General features: G+C 43.0%; 1 protein-coding gene across 5 annotated transcripts in view; it reads right to left on the reverse strand.

The window, feature by feature from the left end:
- Nucleotides 1-18,359, reverse strand: part of Hlcs (holocarboxylase synthetase) — a 189,277-nt gene that overhangs the window by 167,220 nt on the left and 3,698 nt on the right. For 2 of the 5 annotated variants that reach the window (XM_046438828.2, XM_046438826.2), the window contains exon 1: nucleotides 12,763-12,914. The exons of 1 other annotated variant lie outside the window; for it this stretch is intronic. The gene's annotated coding sequence lies outside the window, so the exon portion shown is untranslated. Of the gene's footprint in view, nucleotides 1-12,686; nucleotides 12,915-13,070; nucleotides 13,167-18,359 lie in introns of those variants that run through there. 2 more of the 5 variants (XM_058577278.1, XM_046438825.2) reach the window with 2 other exon arrangements.

An 18,359-nucleotide genomic window follows, 5' to 3' on the forward strand; every position in this document is an offset into this window, starting at 1 on the left:
CAACGTGATTAAGAAGTGGGTGAGCCCCCTTTCTAACATGTGATTTGAAGAACACTAATTTTTTTCTTCTTCTTTATTTATTTATTTATTTATTTTATTAGGAATAGCACCTGGGTCACTTTACCACTGAAAAACACCCCCCAGCCCTTTATATTTTTTGAGATGAACTTGCTAAGTTGCTGAGGCAGACCTCAAACTTGACATCCTTCTGCCTCAGTCTCCCAAGTTGCCGGGATTCCAGGCATGCACCACTGTACAAGGCTTGAAGAGCACTGATATTACTCACTCCTAGGGAAGCAATAGAGGAAGGAAGATACAGCAGGACAGTAAGAGAGGGTAAACCATCACACAGCAAGCTCCTCTGTTTAGGATCCCTACCTACAATGACTTTGGTTGATGTTTCAGAGGGTCAAGATACAGTTTAGCTTCATCATCTTCAAAGGAGAAGGGAAAGGTGTAAAACTAAGACCTGGAGTGGATGTACCTGATCCTCATCCTACAGGCCCTTGGGACCCAAAGTGCAGCCCTTAGACCAGCACCACCTGGGAGCTCACTAGAAATGCAGAATCCTAGGCCTTATCAAACCCAAAATCAACATCTGCATTTTAACAAAATCCCCAGGTGACACAAACACAGTAAGTTGAGAAGCATTGTTAAAGTCCACCTCCATTATACCCTATCTAGACATTTCCAAACTGTTGTAAAAGAGAAGACTACAGACTCGGAGTTTAAAAGCAAGCTTTTGTGGTTTGTCAGAATACAAAAGTCATGGAAGCACACCTCAGTAACCCACCAGAATGACTGGCTTTCCTGGGAAGAGCTAGTTGGCCCTCAGGAAGGCATGCCCTGGAAATAATGATCCAGTATAAGGCAAAGTGCCAGCCAAAAGGATGTCACCACCAGAGGGAGCTGTCCAGCTGCCCCCACCTGCCCCCCCCCCAAGGAGATGCCAGTTCCTCCCCAGGAGACATTAATCAGTACCCATCTGAGCTTGGAAAGTACTCAGCACTCTCAACAAATGGCCAGAGTTGAGAAATTAAAATCCCAGTCCAGTAGGAAGTGCTAGGTAGTTGCTGAAATTTCAATATCTGTAACTGAATATTTCATTCTTAGCAGTTACAGTCTATAGATAAAAGAATCCATTGCTTCCATCACCATGATGGAGTGCTCAAACAGCTTAAAATGATATTCAGAGATCACAGGGGATCAGAATAACCATCTGTTTGAAAAAGCATCCTCCAAAACAAAATAATTTAACTAAGTAAGTAAACTGAAATCATGAGGCTTTTGTTAGCCAAAAAAAAAAAAAAAAAAAAAAAAGCTATACAACATGAAGAGTTTTTCTTTGAAATTTTTTCCAAATAGGAAAATTTTTTATTAAATGCCCCTTAAACTTCCATAAATGATCCCTTATAATTATATAATGAAGCTAAGAAATGTATTGATTAATTGTATTTTGTAACATTTTGGCTACTTTTCTAATGTTGTTTATTGCTCTTAGAAGTTTGATATTTATCCAAGCAAAGAACTCTTGAGTTCTATGCTAGAGTTGTCTCTAGGTAACATGATGATAATAGTAAAGAGAAAGTAAGATGTGAATTAAAAAGATGATTTCACCCCATTTTGTATAACTATAATGCACTGATGAGAACATTAAAAATAAAAAGATGCTTTCACATAAAACCTTAAGATCCTACCTTTAGTATGCTATTCTTTCTTAATCATAGAGAAATCCAAAATAGTGATTACCTCCTTGATTTACCTTTAATTAAAGAAAAGACATCTCCTGGTGCAACCTCAAGGTATTGCTAACTGGGAGAATCATTTGAATTTATTCATTCTAAGTCTTGATAGAACAATATGTAACATGATATTTAATTGATAAGGGAATGTCACATGTTTTTAAAAGATGATCTTATAGGATCTTAAGTGTTACAGTATGTGTAACATTTGTTCAGAAAAAAATTAAGTAAAATTTAAAAGTTTTAAGACCAAAACAGGATTGAGTAAAAGCATATTTACCAGTAGTGTAAAGATATAAGAAATTAAATGGTAGGAGGCGGAATTGGCGTGTTTGGATAAAGATCACACATACGTGAATCTTATAATAACTATGTTAAGTGAAAATAGATGAACCGGATGGTGTTAAGATGAAACTTAGGATATTGTAGACAGAGCTGATTGATTTCAAAGTGAAGTGATGAGACAGATGATCCAGTATGGGGAGGGGGTGAAGAGTAGGGACTGGTTATTAAATTCTACCACTTCTAAGGACTTAAAGCTACCAGCTATTAGAATTCCAGGATCCTCGAGATAAAAGCAAAATGGAACAGTAGAACCAGGCTGTCCATCACCTGAATATTTGAAAAGCCACACTGAACAAGAGATGAATTACTATGTTCCTCACTGAGATATTTTCTGTGTGCCAAAGAAGCTAGGCAAAAAATATTGATCCCACCAGATGCAGTGGCACACGCCTGTAATCCCAGTGGCGTAGGAGGCTGAGACAGGAGGATCGCAAGTTCAAAGTCAGCCTCAGCAACTGTGAGGCACTAAGCAACTCAGTGAGACCCTGTCTTTAAATAAAATACAAAATAGGGCTGGGGATGTGGCTGTGTAGCCAAGTGCCCCTGAGTTCAATCCCTGGTACAAAAAAAAAAAAAAAAAAGCCAGTTTAGCAAGACCCTAAGCAACTTAGTGAGACCCTGTCTCAAAAAGGACTGGAGATGTGACTTAGTGGTAAAGTACTCCTGGGTTCAATCCCTAGTATCAAATAAGTAAACAATTCTCTTTTCTAGCTCTGTCCATTGAGATGGCCTCAGAGCAACATTACTCCAAAGTGCACCCTGGTGCTCAGATCCTGCAATATCTCTAGTTTTTCCCATTAAAAGGAACTAGAGGGGCTGGAGTTGTGACTGAGGGGTAGAGTGCTGGCCTAGCATGTGTGAGGCACTGGGTTCGATCCTCAACACCACATAAAAATAAAATAAAGCTATTGTGTCCACCTACAACTAAAAATTAAGTGTTTTTTTTAAAAAAGGAACTATATGGACTGGGGTTGTGGCTTAGTGGTGGAGCGCTTACCTTGCATATGTGACACACTGGGTTCTAAGATCGCATATAAACAAAATAAAGGTCCATCAACTGCCATAGTCTGGCTGGGCACACAATCACGAGCCACCACACAGCTTGTAGATTCAAACAGCAACTCTTTATTCCCGAACTCACACCAGCCGTCTACAATCACGTTCTGGGGAAATCCACGTTCTCTGCCCAAATCCACCTCCACTGGGCTTCTATCTCCCAAAGAATACTGTCTGAATCCTGTGAGAACTCAAGGGGAACTCAGGCAGCAGGATACGCCCTATTCCCAGCAGGAATAATCTTAAACCTTAAACCTGGAACCTAAACCGGGAACGCCCTAAACCCGATTATCTTAAACCGGGAACACCCTAATCCGCCTTGGTCCTTGAGCAAGGTCACCTACATTCAATGTCACTGCAACATGGGGTACGCTGGCAAGGAAATTGTCATACCTACTTGGCTAATGGCTCCCAGCAATCAACAACTTAAAAATATATATAATGTCTGTGTGTGTGTGTGTGTAAAGGAACTAGAGATTCTTGAAGAAGGGGATGATGATTTGGGTGTTTAGAAATAAATAAGGCAGGATATTATGTGAAGGAAAGCAGCAAAGGTTCAGGAAACAACCCCTAAGTGCTCCCCTACATAAAATTAGGCCAATTCAGTATCAAATTCAAATACATCAGATGTATGAAGAGCCATGAGTCCATGATGATCCTCAACAAAAGTTCAGATATTCTGAGAGAATGAAGGATAAAAGATGTTACTGTCAAGTCTTACTATTTGGTTATGTTTGTAGTACTGATGATTTATTGTATTAATGGACATTGGTAAATTGCAAATATGTCTCTTAGAAGGGAGTTTCTGACCCACCAGGACATCAATACAAAGACCTCATAAAGCTGTGATTCCAAGCAGAGAGAAATGCAGGAGATAGCCAAGATTTTAATCAGATTTGGTTTTAAGGCTCCTTAAAAGTTGGATGGTCCTAAAAATATGACATGGTACAAGATTTCATTGGGTCCAATGATCATAAAAATTAAATCCATTTGAGAACTCTTCAGCCTTTGTGGGAGCTGCAGGCTTCTGTGAACAAGCAGAAGGAAGTACAGCAGCTATGCACATCCCAGCCTTCACATTTCCCAGTTTCAGTTACCCACAGCCAGCTGCAAACCAAAACTATTAAATGGAAAATTCTAGATAATAAGCAATTCCTAACTTTAAAATTGTACATTATTCTGGGTAGCATGATGAAATCTCATGCATCCAGCTCCATCCCAAAAGGATGAATAAAATCATCCTTTTGTTCAGTGTATTCACACTGTATATGCTACCTGCCCATTAGACACTTTGCCATCTCAATTATTAGATCAGCTGTTGAAGTGTCACCATGCTTGTGTTCAGGTAACCCTTATTACTCCAAAGTACAGGAGTAGTGATGCTAGCAATCTGATTACAGAAAATTGTTATAATTGATCTGTTAAATTATTATTAATCTCCTGCTGTGCCTTATTTATAAGTTAAATTTTATCATAGGTATGTATGTATGGGGAAAAAAATCTGCAGTTTCAGGCATTCCTAGGGATCTTAGAATGAATTCCCTTTAGAAAACAAAGGACCACTATAATGTTATAACTTGATATAACTTCCAGAAAAGGGACTAAGTGATCACACTCAAGATTACAGAGAGGCAGTAGGTTTGTCTCATTAAAGACTCAGGAAAAAATTTTTAAATCTCTGATGGTAAATTATCTCAGTTACCAGGGAAAATAGTGTTTTCTTAAAGAGCTTTCACCTTCTAATCCAACAAGACTTTTAAAAAGGCTTGAAGAAATAAAACCATAAACTTACACTTATGGATTAATAAGGCATCTATGCATATCTGCTATCATATACACTTGAAATGTGATAGAAAATGCCACTCTTGTAGGAATAGCCTTTATCTCTTAATTTGAAATGGGGACTTTTAAATTGAAGTCATACTAAATTGATGAACAGTATTGAAACATTGAATGGTAGTTTTGCCATACTGAGAAATCAAATCTGCTAGATTTATAAGAATTGTATAATCTGGCAATTGAAATACCTGAAAAGGAAGTTTATGACTCGTGTCTGAAACCAGAAGCTCACTATGCACATCTCCCTCAAGGATCTCTTCTAATGGAAGTGAACAGTTGTAATCCATGAACATTCCAACCTACGTGTGAATGGTGTGTCCACCAAGGAGGGGAAAGAAATCCAGCCTTCCATTTAAGACAGTACTAGGTGGAAAAAGAATTCTCTACAAAATAAAGAGCCTACTATTTTCCTAGCAAACACTGTGACCCCTTTCAAATAGCCTTTTGAAGTCTCATAACCATGGGGCCACCTTCCCTTCCCCTCCTGGGCATCGGGACTTCTGTTCCCTGTTTACCCACCCCACAAGGCTCCCGCTTCCCTGCTGGTCACCAGGCTCCTGTGAGAGAGGGCAGCTTTGTCACGCTGCAGGCAGGGACCAAGAACAAGGGGATGTCGTCTACAAGACCTACCTCCCTCCTACAGTGCCATTCTTACTTTCAAGTCAGATGTGTGATTTATTTTCACAATAACCCCAGATACCAAAATAACAAGTACAAGTGGCAATGGTGACTCCCAGCAACTCAGGAGACTGAGGCAGGAGCCTCACAGATTCAAGGCCAACCTGGGCAACTGGAGGAGACCCTGTCTCAAAATTTTTAAAAAATGGGGGCTGGGGTTGCGGCTCAGGGGTAGAGTGCTCGCCTAGCATGTGTGAGGCACTGGGTTCAATCCTCAGCACCACATAAAAATAAATAAAGGCATTGTGTCTATCGAGAACTAAAAAACTTATTAAAAAACAAAAAGGTAGAGTTCCCCTGGGCTCAGTTTCCAGTAACAAAATGAAAATAAGTACAAGTCAAAACCCAAACACAGGCTGGGTGCAGTGGTACACGCCTGTAATCCCAGGGGCTCGGGAGGCTGAGGCAGGAGGATCACAAGTCCAAAGCCAGCCCCAGCAAAAGTGAGGTGCTAAGCAACTCAGGGAGACCCTATCTCTAAATAGAATACAAAATAGGGTTGGGGATGTGGATCAGTGGCCAAGTGCCCCTGCCTTTGAGCCCCAGTACCCCCCGCCCTGCCAAAAAGACCCAGACACAGTAAAGAGGAACTGAAGGCAATCCAGGAAAGGGGTGGTCTCCAAAGCAACCTGAGGAAGAAAACAGACGACTTCCAAAGTCAGCGGTCAGAAGACAGCAAAACATGTTTTAAAGACCCAGGGGAATAGCAGCCTAGAGCTGTATGCCTGGCCAAAGTATTTTCATGTTGGGAACCCCCAAAAAAGATGTTTTTAGAAACAAATCTTAAAAGATACTTAAAAGCACTATCTTTTAAAAGCACTTTAGAAGGAAGAAAAGTTAAAAAAAAAAAAAAAAAAGAGATGGGGAAGAGAGTGAAGAAAGTACAGCAATTGGTTTTGGTTTGCTTTTTTATTTTGCTTATTATTTTTTTCAATGCTGGGATCAAACCTGGGACTCGTGCGTGTTGGGCAAACACTCTACCACTGAGCCACATCTCCAATCTGCTTTGCTCCTTATCTATTAGTTGAATTCATGCCCCTTACTTTTTTAAAAAATCTTATAGTTTAAAGAAATCTCTATATGGAAAGCAAATCTATAAAGTTTTCAGAATACAGAATATCTTTCTGACCTCAAAATAGAGAAGATAAGTCAATCAAGATGCCAAGAACATTAATTATAAAGGAAAAGGATGCTACGTTAAATTTAAGAACCTCGCTGGGGCTGGGGCTCAGCAGTGGAGTGCTCGCCTAGCACGTGCGGGGTGCTGAGTTCAATCCTCAGCACCACATAAAAATAAAATAATGGTGTTGTGTCCAACTACAACTAAAACAAAAAAAATTAAAAACTAAGAACTCCACTTACTGAAAGATACATTTAAAAAAAAAAGAAAGAAAGGCAAGCTCTGCAATGAGAATAGGTATTTGTAACACAAGTAACCAAGAAAGGACAAATATCTAGAATACATGAGACAAAGTCAAAAAACATAAAGGGGAAGGAGTCTAGGATGAATAAGCGCTTCAAAAACAGTAAGCCCAGATGGCTGAAAACAGAGAGTGCTCAGTCTCACAGCCACTACAAACTAAACCCCATGAGAAGTGGGTCGTGGGGTTGGCAGAGCTCCCCTCCTTAAACCCCAGCATCGGGCTTCCGCCCCCAGGGCTTAAAGACCAGCCTTTTCCATTTATTTCCCTCCCCTTTCTGAGCCCTAGCTCTCCTGGCCATGGTATTTCCACCAGTCAACAGAAACTCGGATATTTAAACAAAGGGGTTTCGTATAGAGGAGACTGGCCTCAGGATGATGTCGGTGCTGAAACACCAGGCATGGGGCAGTGAGCAGCCCAGGGGACAGCAGACAGCCTACAGGAGCTGGGCCTTAGCTGGGTATCCACATGGAGATGCACGTGGTGATGAATGTGGCAGAGGAGCCTGGGAGGGGCCAGAGCCACACTGAGGGCCCAGGGGTGCTGCTGAAACTCAGAGGATCCCCAAGAAAGAGAACTTGGATAGGGCCAGAGGTTGGAGTGTTATGGCTTGGATCTGAAATGTTCCCCAAAAGCTCATGTATTGAAAGCTTGGTCCTCAGTGAAGGAGTGTTCAGAGATGGGCCCCTGGGAGATGACTGAGCCGTGAGGGCACTGGCGCATCACGGGCCACGGCGAGGTGGTGAATCTGTAGGAGGCCGGCTGAGTTGGAGAACACAGGTCCTTCGGGGTGTGCCATGAAGGTCATGCTTGTGTCTCTCTCTGCTTCTTGACCCCTGTGAGACAGCAGCTTTGCTTCACCACACCCTTCCCCGTGGGGTTCGGCCTCACCACGGGCCCAGAGACAACAAAGCCAGCTGACCATGGACTGAAGCCTTTGAAACCATGAGCCCAAATACACCTTCCCTCCTTTGTCACAGGGATGGAGAGCTGACTTACACATGGGCAGAGTCACTCATGTTCCAGTTCAAGGAAGTCAGAGAGACAGACTGAGAGTGGTATCTCCACGGCAGCAGGAACACACCAAGAGCCTTTTTCTCCCACAGATGACCTCTTTATCCTGTATTGTCATCTCTGTTCATGACCAAGGGACCATCACAGGGACCCAGAACTTAGTTGTTCTGGAGCCAGGACCTTCCCTTGCCCCACATCTTTGTTTCTGCAGCAGCTGACGGGACCCCTCTCCAGTGCCTGCTCCCATGGGAACCAGCATGGTGGCCTCCTGACTGATCCGCACTGCTCTTCAGCACACTCTAGTTTGACTTTGGAAAGTGCAGCTCTGATCCCACTGGACCCTTTCTCAAGGGACCCTCTTTTCTTTATACTGCAGTGCCTGTCCCTCCCACGGGGACCTTTAGGGGCTCTTGCCTGGCATTCAGGACATTCCACTGTACCCACATAGCCTGACCTCCCCTTCATCCACTGGCTCCCATTCCACTCACGAGGCCCCATGCTAATCACTGTGGACATTCCGCCCCCTGTAACCTTGTGCTATGAATCGGATGTGCTTTGCCCCCAAAGAGGCTTGGTCCTAATGTGGTGGTAATATGAGGTGGTGGCACCTTTAAGAGGTAGGGCTTAGAGGAAGGTGGTTAGGTCATTGTGCTGCTCAAAGGGCATTAATGTAGCTCTCACAGAGCCCAGGTCAGTTCTCATAAGAGTGGGTTCTTGTAAAATTAGGTTAATACATGTGCCTGCCCCCTTCTGCACACAGCTGCTTCTCCTGCTTTTCCCTCCTGCCATGTGATACAGCCACAGGTGTCCTCATCTGGGGCCAAACAAGTTGCCCAATCTTGGACTTTTAGTCTCCAAAACTGTGAGCTTAAGAAACCTCTTTTCTTTATACTAATTATTCAACCTCTGGTTATTTTGTTATAAGAACATAAAACAGACTAATATGCCATGCAAGGTAGCTATTATTGTCCCCATCTTGTAGAGGAGGACACTGAATTTTAAAAGCAGTTGAGTAACCTGTTCTAAGTCCCATAACTTGATAGGGAGGCTGAGGTTTGAATTTGGGTTTTTCTGGCTCCAAAGTCCTTCACTGAATAAACAAAACAACTGAGAGCACAGAATGAGTATACACAATAATAATAGAAGCAGGACTCAAAGCAGGGCTATCATGGTGGCACATGCCTGTAATCCCAGCAACTCGGAGGCTAAGGTAGGAGGATCGCAAGTTCAAAGCCAGCCTCAGCAATTTAGTGAGGCCCTCAGCAGCTTAGTGAGACCTTGTCTCTAATAAAATTTTAAAAAATAAAAAAGGACAAGGGATGTGGCTCAGTGATTGAATGCCCCTAGGCTCAATCCCTGGTACCAAAAAGAAAAGAAATAGGACTCAAGATCCAAGAGTGGCAAAAAGTTCAGGTGCACCATGGCCAGCGCTGAGGATACTCTTTTGTATCCAGATCAGATGGGTGACTGTGACGGTGCCTAACTTGCACACACCAAAAAGCTGCAGATGAGAAGTATAAAATGCCAGGGAAAATAATACCCTGAAAATGCCCTGCACCCTGCAAGTCAGAAAAGATGTGGGATGCACTTTCTGTGTAGTAGCTGAATGTCGGTGATGCATCACCGTTTTAAAGGAACTTTAAGTAGAGCAAAATTCAAAGTTAAAAAGTAAAGGCTCTAAATGTGATGTGGTGTCCTGGATTGCATATTGGACCAGAAAAAAAAAAGACTATTAGCAGGGAAACTGGTGAAATCTTAAGTCAGCAGTTTAGTTAAGTATTGCCCCAATGTTCATGTGTTCTTTTTAATAAATCTATGGTTGCGTAAGATGTTAACATTGGAGGAATCTGAGTGAAGGGTATAAGGAACTCTCTGTACTATTTTTGCAACTCTATTTTAAGCCTAAAGTTATTTTAAAATAAAAAAGTATAAAAAATAAGAGAATGACCTTCTACTTAATTTCATTAGCACTCCTCTTTTTCTCTTTGTTCCTAAATGGTCATGTAGTCCTGAACTAAACGTTTCATCCCTCTGGGTCCCAGTTTCTCAACTATGGGAAAAAAAGAAAAAAAAAGGAGGGCCACAAACTGGATTGCCAAGCTCCAAGGAATATCCTGGGTTTTCTAATACACTTAACAGCGTGATTCAATTTCCAAAAGTGTGATTTGAGGTGGCCTCTTAGTGCTTTCGCATTCTGATATTTAGCACTGTGCCTATACAAACTAGGTGCTCAGTACAGGCTGTTGGAATAAACTGGCTCATGCCGCCATTGGTTCATTAAGATAGAACAGGTCTCTGTTTTACTCAGTTGGCCACTAGAGAGCAAAGTGCTCAGAAAGTTTTCTCCATTGAAAGCAACTTATCTTCATTCAGCAGAGAGGAGGGTCCTCTACATCCCAGACAAGTAAAAATCAGCTCCTGGCAGGAGAGGGTTGTCACTACCTGCCAGCCCCAGACAGGATCTCCAGGTGGGTGATTAATACCATATGCATCCAGATGGCCCACAGTGACCATCTCCCAAGTCCTCAGCACCTTCCAAAGTCTAAGCCACCTCAATAGATGAGAGCTTGAACGGCAGATTGTGACCCTGCTCCCAGTGCATCGTTGTCTTCCTAAGGATCCTGTCCCATTTCTTGAACAAATTTCACTTTAAAGGGTTTGGGAGGAGCAGATTTAGGAGGACAAATGAATGAATGTGGAAACTGACTAAAACATTTATAAGCAATATGAAAAAAAGCATTAGCCTGTGCATCCTTCCAGGCAGCCCAAGACTCAGCCTGTGTGAGCTGCAATTTGTACAGTGAAGCAATAGAGGCCATGGTTAGGCATCCTGAATTTAGAGGTTGCATCTGACCCACCAACATATACATGAACACATTTGGTAGCCCTGAGACTGTAGGCATGTGCCCCTGAAATACGGGAATTGGGGCTGCTAATGAGACAGGTTCACAAGACTGAGTATAACAACCCAGTCAGTCAGTCACCGGAAGGGAACAGGAGGGCAAGCTGTCTTCAGTTCGTCCTCATAAATGTTTTTTGTAAACATATTAGTACTGTACCTCTTTTGAACAGAGCAGGAAACTCAGGCTCTGATAGTCTATACAAAGCAGGTGGAGGTCTCATTCCCAGAAGTTGCATACCTGTCTCAGGCATGGAAAAGCCTGCCTGCCTGAAAATTGTCCTCCTGAGGTCAATCACAGTGCCTACCATTTGAACTTCTGCGGGTTGCATCATTTTATCTTCCAAATGAGTGAGAGGTGAACTGAAGTTGGCTTCAAGTACTGACATGCTGCTTTTGTGATCACATGAACTTAAGAGTAGGGCCTCAGACTGTAGGAGGAAGGGCAGAGGTTTCTGGTACAAACTGCAGCTTGATAACAACTGTGTGGGGTCTTGATGGAGCATTCTGACCCCAAAGACTTGCTGGGGAGGGGATAAGGGGGAAAGTGTAGGGATTGAGGGTCAAGGCCTAAAATAAAGCCCTCAAGGCCCCTGCGAGTGTGTGTGTGTCACCAGGCAAAGCACAGAGGATGATTAATAGATACTGTGAGACACCTAGTGCAGATGCACCCTCACCTGTGACTGAGAGAGTGGTGAGAAGGAATGGATGAGTCACATAATCACTGAATTTCCTTTTTTCCCTCAGCCAGCCTGAACATTTTCTTTGAGACTTCCATACTTAGGGAGAGCCAATCACTGCTTAAAAAGGGGGAAATCGTACCTATTATAAGCCTTTCATACTGGACATGTCATGGGACTGGAAGGACACGTTTGGTGGAAAGACTGATGGGAGGACAGGAGCACTGATAATCCCTCCACATTCCCCTGCCATCAGAACGTAAATTCACTGAATTTATCTTTCTACAGAGGCACCCAGTATGGAGTCTCCTCTATAGGTTCAGGGAATCTGCATGCCCCTCCCTTGATGTCCCTTGTTTTCCATGTCAACTTGAGATGCTAAAGAGTTTGTGCAGGGCTGGGGATGTGGCTCAAGCGGTAGCACGCTCGCCTGGCATGCGAGTGGCCCCTGTTCCATCCTCAGCACCACATACAAACAAAGATGTTGTGTCTGCCGAAAACTAAAAAAATAAAATATTAAAAAAGTTCTCTCTCTCTCTCTCTCTCTCTCTCTCTCTTTAAAAAAAAAAAAGAGTTTGTGCAAACTCCACTTTTTAGCCCAAACTCATTGGAAGTGGCTTATAATAAAATAACAGTAGGAAAAAGCAATCCATCCCCACGGGGCTGTCACCTGTTTATAAAATGGCAGGTGGCAGCGGAGGAGGCCTGTGAGCCCAGACAGACCTTGGGAAAGGGCCCTTAAAAAAAGCGGCCCGCTCCCGAAGCCAACAGAGGATGATGCAGCTGAATTGGAACTTGCGTTAGGCAGCCCTTTCCTCACGATTTCAGCCCGGAGGATGCGGGCATCCAGCCCCCAAACAGCGTCTCGAATAGAAACCAGCAAAGTCACAAGAGCCCTGCGGCCAAGAAACTATCCCTGTCTATAAATAACTGTCCCTAGGGCGATACACAGCAAGAGCAAAGGCAGGACACCCGAGCCTGGCGCCGGCGGGTTCCTGCAGAGCCCACTAACCTGCGTGTCCCCGTGGGCGCCCCCGCCCCGGCGCCTGCCACCACGGGTTCCTGGGAATGGCCGGCGCTGCACGCACCTGCAGGGCCCAGCCCCGGGGGCCGCTGTTCCTCGTGGGGTCGGCGGCCCGCTTCGGCCGGCTCTGGCCCACAGCGCAGCGGTGCCGAAACGCACGCGAAGGGGGCGAGCGCAAGGACAGCGCAGGTGGCAGCAGAGGCGCGGAGGCGGCACGAACCGTGGGAAAGGGCCGGATCGGGATCCCCCTCGGCGCAGCCCTAAACTCTGACCACGCCCCAGCCCGGCTGGGCAGTGCGGTGGCCACCAGGGCCACGAGGGCCAGGACTTCTGGCTCCTCCGGCGCGCGCGCCGCCCGCTGCCCTCACTTACCTATCCTTCAGGCTGGCCTTAAAAGTCAAAATACCTCCTCCCCAGGCAGGCCTGGCCTGGGCTAGCGGGGCCGCGTCCACGTCCCCTGCCCCGCCTCCCCACTTTGAAATTCCGTGTTTGCACCATGGCTCCGCGGTCCCCAGGCACTGGCACCCTTCCCGGCAGGACATGGGTCTGCTTCCCCGCACACAAAGCATTTGGCAGGAGGCTTTGAATGAATGAGCGAGCAAGTGAGGGCACAGAAACTGCAGCGGGCTCTCCTGGGAGCATGTCTGGTGAAGGTGCCCAAAGGGGGCCGGGATTCTTTCCCCGGTTTACTCTGCCTCCCTTAGACGGAAGCATGACTCTTACTCTGTCACATCTCCTTCTGCCCCTAAGGATGGGGTCTTGATTCCCACCCCAGAACTCAACCCTTCACTTTCAGCACAGAGATTTCACTTGAGGACTTGAGTGTCCCCTTCGGTTCCAGGAATTCTAGTGAGAATTCTTTCTTCTGTGGTGGGACACAGACTGACTCCTGATGTGGCTTAGAAAACTCCCCCAAAGGAGGAAGAAAGAAAGAAGTTGGGAAAGGAATCATGTCTGACCCTCAGGAAAGCGTTTATGGATGGTCTACACATGACCCCATGTCCTCACGAAAATCTCCATGAGACATTCTGTCACCACTGTGGGCCCTGGTAAACAGGAACGCTGAAAGAAACTCGGGGGTGATCAGAATCAGCGTCCTCAATTACATGATTTTTTTTTAAGAGAGAGAGAGAGAATTTTCATATTTATTTTTTAGTTTTCGGCGGACACAACATCTTTGTTTGTGGTGCTGAGGATCGAACCCGGGCCGCACGCACGCCAGGCGAGCGTGCTACCACTTGAGCCACATCCCCAGCCCCAATTACATGATTTTGATGGTTACAAAACTTCCCATGTTTGAGTGTCCCATCGATGGTCCATTCCTCAGGTGCTGGACCATGCCCAGGCCTCAAGTGCTTGCTCTCATCCTGAAGTGAAAGACCTGTGCAAAACCTTTTGGCTACCTTTCTGGTCACTGTTTAGGATATATCCCTATGTTCCTATGAATGAGATTACTGGGTTAAAGAGTATGAAACTTGCTAAGACCGTTTAACCACATGGTCAAATCTCTTACCTTGAATGCAGTATATAATTTCACCTCCTAATAGAAGACTGAGGGTTTATTTTAGCACACGTTTTAAAGTCTTTTCTACTTTGGTTAATGAAAAATGAAACACACCCACTTTTTCTTTCTCTCGCTCTCCCCCTGCCCACCCCCTGCCATTGGGAAGTTTGAACTCAGAGCTTTGTGCATATTAGGCAAGTGGTCTACCTGTGAACTATATCCCTAGCTCCTGGGATCTCTCTTTAAAAGATCAGGTTTTCTTCTTTTTTAATTACTGGAAGAACTGGGGTTTTTTAAATCGTTTTTCTGGTTATGTGCATTTCTTCTATGAATTAATATGGATTTTGGTATTAGCATTTTTCATTTTGATTTGCACAGGTTCTTTCTATATTAAAGATATCTTTATATTGCCATATATGTGGCATACTTTTATCGTGGTTTATCATTAGCTTTTTTATTTTATTCACGATGATTAGATATACCACTTTAAATTTTGATTAAGTCAAACCTCTCAATTTTTTTCTTTCATGAATTTTTCCATTGATTTCTTTTAAAAAGTCCTCTCCCATGGAATCAAATTAAAAAGCTTCTTCACAGCAAAAGAAACAATCAAGAGCGTGACGAGAGAGCCTAAAGAATGGGATAAAATCTTTGCCACCAGCACATCAGATAGAGCATCAATCTCCAGGATATATAAAGAACTCAAAAAACTTAACACCAAAAAAGAAAAAAATAACCAATCAATAAATGACAAAGGAACTGAACAAGCTCTTCACAGAAAAAGAAATATAATCGGTCAACAAATATACGAAAAAATGTTCAACATCCTCTAGCAATTAGAGAAATGCAAATTAAAACTACACTGATATTCACTCCAGTCAGAATGGCAATTATCAAGAGTAAAAGTTAACAATAGATATTGGCGAGGATGTGGGGAAAGGGGTACACTCATACATTGCTGGTGTGACTGCAAACTGGTGTAACCACTATGGAAAGCAGTATGGAGATTCCTCAGAAAACTTGGAATGTAACCACCAGTTGACCCAGTTATCCCCAAAAGACTAAAAATCATCATACTACAGTGATGCAGCCACAACAATGTTTATAGCAGCTCAATTCACAAAAGCTAAACTATGGAGCCACCTGGTGCCCTTCAACAGACAATGGATAAAGAAAATATAGTTTATATACACAATGGAATATTACTTAGCCATAAAAGGAATGACTTTTGCCAATAAATGGATGAAGCAGGAGACTAACGTGCTAAGTGAAATAAGCCAGTCCCACAAAACCAAAGGCCAAATGTTCTCTCTGATATGCAGTTGCTAACACAGAGTAAGGGGGAGAGGGAAGAATAGCAGTTCAGTGGATTAGACAAAAGGAATGAAAGGAAGGTGGGAATGGAAATAGGAAAGACAGTAGAATGAATCAGACATAACTTTCCTATGTTCATATATTACTACACCAGCAAGTGAAATTCCACATTATGTACAACCACAAGACTGGGATTCTAATCAGAATAAGATGTACTCCGTGTCTGTATAATATGTGAAAGTACATCCTACTGTCATGTATATCTAAAAAGAACAAAATTTTAAAAAGTCCTCTCCCATTTCTTGAACTATAAATATTCACTAGTATTTATAATTTTAAATGGTTACATTTCAGACTAGATGACCATCTTGAAGGCCTCTTTTTAAATTTTTTTTTTACTTGTTGATGGACCTTTATTTTATTTATATGCAGTACTGACAATTGAACTGAGTCAGCCTCATATTCGCTAGGCAAGTGCTTCACCACTGAGCCAAAACTCCAGCTGCTTGAAGGCCTTTTAAAATCCTATAATTTCATGATTTTTCTGATTTTCTCTACATTGTGATTTACTAATGCAATATACACAAACAGTAGATGCCTTGGAGAAATGGGGTTACCAATGTTTTTTTTTTTTTAATGTAATATATTACTTAATACATCCTATAGAACTTCACTAACCTAGATGATAGGGTACAAAGTCTGAAAACAAAATGAATACCACATACCTACCCCAATTTAAGAAGAATATTACCAGTGGCTCTCTACTTCTTTTTTATCACAGTCCTCTGACTGGGATTTTACATTTATCATCCTCTTGCTTTAAAAAAATAACGCTTGGGCTGGGGTTGTAGCTCAGTGGCAGAGCGCTTGCCTAGCACGTGTGAGGCACTGAGTTGGATCCTCAGCCACAAAAAAATAAGCAAATAAAATAAACGTATCGTGTCCACGTACAACTAAAAAAATATATTTAAAAAAAATAGGGTTGGGATTGTGGCTCAATGGTAGAGCGCTCACCTGGCATGTGCTAGGCCCTGAGTTCGATCCTCTGCACCACATAAAAATAAATATATTGTGTCCAACTACAATTAAAAAAAATAAACACTTAAAAAAATAACTCTTAAGAGGCTGGGGTTGTAGCTCAGTGGTAGAGTGCCTACCTAGCACAGGAGAGGTACTGGTTCAATCCTCAGTACCACATAAATAAATAAATAAATAAATAAAATAAAGGCATTGTATCTGTATACAACTAAAAATATTTTTTAAAAAAATAACTCTTAAATGAAAATGAATGTATCCAGTAAATGTTGTCAAGGATGCGGGACTTTTGCCTTATAAAAATAATATTATCCAAATAAGTAACTTCCGAGCCTTTTATTCTTTCCCCTCGATGTTTCTACGATCCGCACACATGGTTGTGCATAGCTGCAGTTGATTCACTTTCACTGCTATATCATATTTTATGTCGACTTCATACTTGTCATTCCCAGTTTGCTTTGACAAATAGTGCTGCTCTGGACATCCATTTAATTGTCCCCTGGAGCCAAAAGCAAGCATTTCTCTAGTTGCATACCTACAAGAGGAAAGACTGTCAAACACTGGCCAAGCTAATGTTTAGTATTATAAGATAATGCTAAACTGTTTTCCCAAAGTAGCTACACCAATTTACACTCCCATTGAAGTGGCACCCCCTTTCTCTACAGAAAAGCCCTCTTCACCATGGCTGATTTTAGGACTGTCAGCAAAAGAGTCTCTGAGAAAGAGTCTAATGTAGATAAACTTCTTATTTTCATGTTGCCCTGTTTACTTGGCCACTGGCCGGGAAGATACCAGCACTCCAGGTGCTGGACATCCCCTTACTAGTTTTCACAAACGTATCCAGTATAGTACTTTGAAGAAATGTGCAAACAAGGCCTCTGGCCTTGAGCTGGGCTTCACAGAGATGTCTACATTTTTAAGATAAGTTACAAATGGGCTCCATGGTAACAGCTGGCAGGGGGAGGAAGGAGAGGGGAGAAGAAGCTCTCCCCTTCTCAGGTGTTGTCCTTGAAGAGTTAACTTGCCCAAAACAGTGAAAGAAAAAGCTGCTTTTATGTGAACTTCTGCAGACTGTGAACTTCTGAGCCCCTCCCCTTACACGCGGGGTATAAAATTCTGAAACTCCCTGAACTCAGGGTTCAGAGGGATTGATTGATTACAGCAAAAGCTGTGCCCTCTGAACCTGGCTGCAGCCAAATAAAACTGTTTCCTGCTATCTTTGGTGCCCTGCCTCGTTTGTCCCTACAACACCATAACTAGTGATTTGTATTTCTTTTCAACTCAGTATATTTTAGGTCAAATCCCTTTTCTTCTAGATTGTAGACTTATGCTGATTTTCACTCTTCTCAATAGCCCAAGAGAATTATGAGGTCCTTGAACACAAACTGCACATTGTGGTTCTTAGGGAAATCTCTGGGAGGCTGGCCGTAAGCCCGCTCATTAGTAACACCCTATTACCCAAACTCTAAGATGAGGTCCAGGTGACTTGCTGAGGACTCCTGGGTCCAAGGACAATGGCAGGGGCGTTGCTAATCTGAAAAGTCTGATGCATGTGGTATCTTCCTAGTAACACAAGAACCCTCGACACAAAGCTCCAGCAGCTGCCTTCAGAATCCACTACTATTTGTAGCTCTGCCCTCACCACCCATGATTAGAACCTTTAATTTAAATCAGCCAGACACCATAAACCTAAAGACCATAAAAACATTTAACACACTTTGATTTGCTATTTGTCATTCTGGGATTTACCCAAAAAAAATGATAACAAAAGAAAGAAATTATGTTTGTAAAGCTATTCATAGCAATGC

The sequence above is a fragment of the Marmota monax genome, unplaced genomic scaffold (genome assembly GCF_021218885.2).
Source record: "Marmota monax isolate L192 unplaced genomic scaffold, Marmota_monax_Labrador192_F-V1.1 WCK01_AAM20220418_F8-fsc00125, whole genome shotgun sequence".
Lineage (NCBI taxonomy): Eukaryota > Metazoa > Chordata > Mammalia > Rodentia > Sciuridae > Marmota > Marmota monax.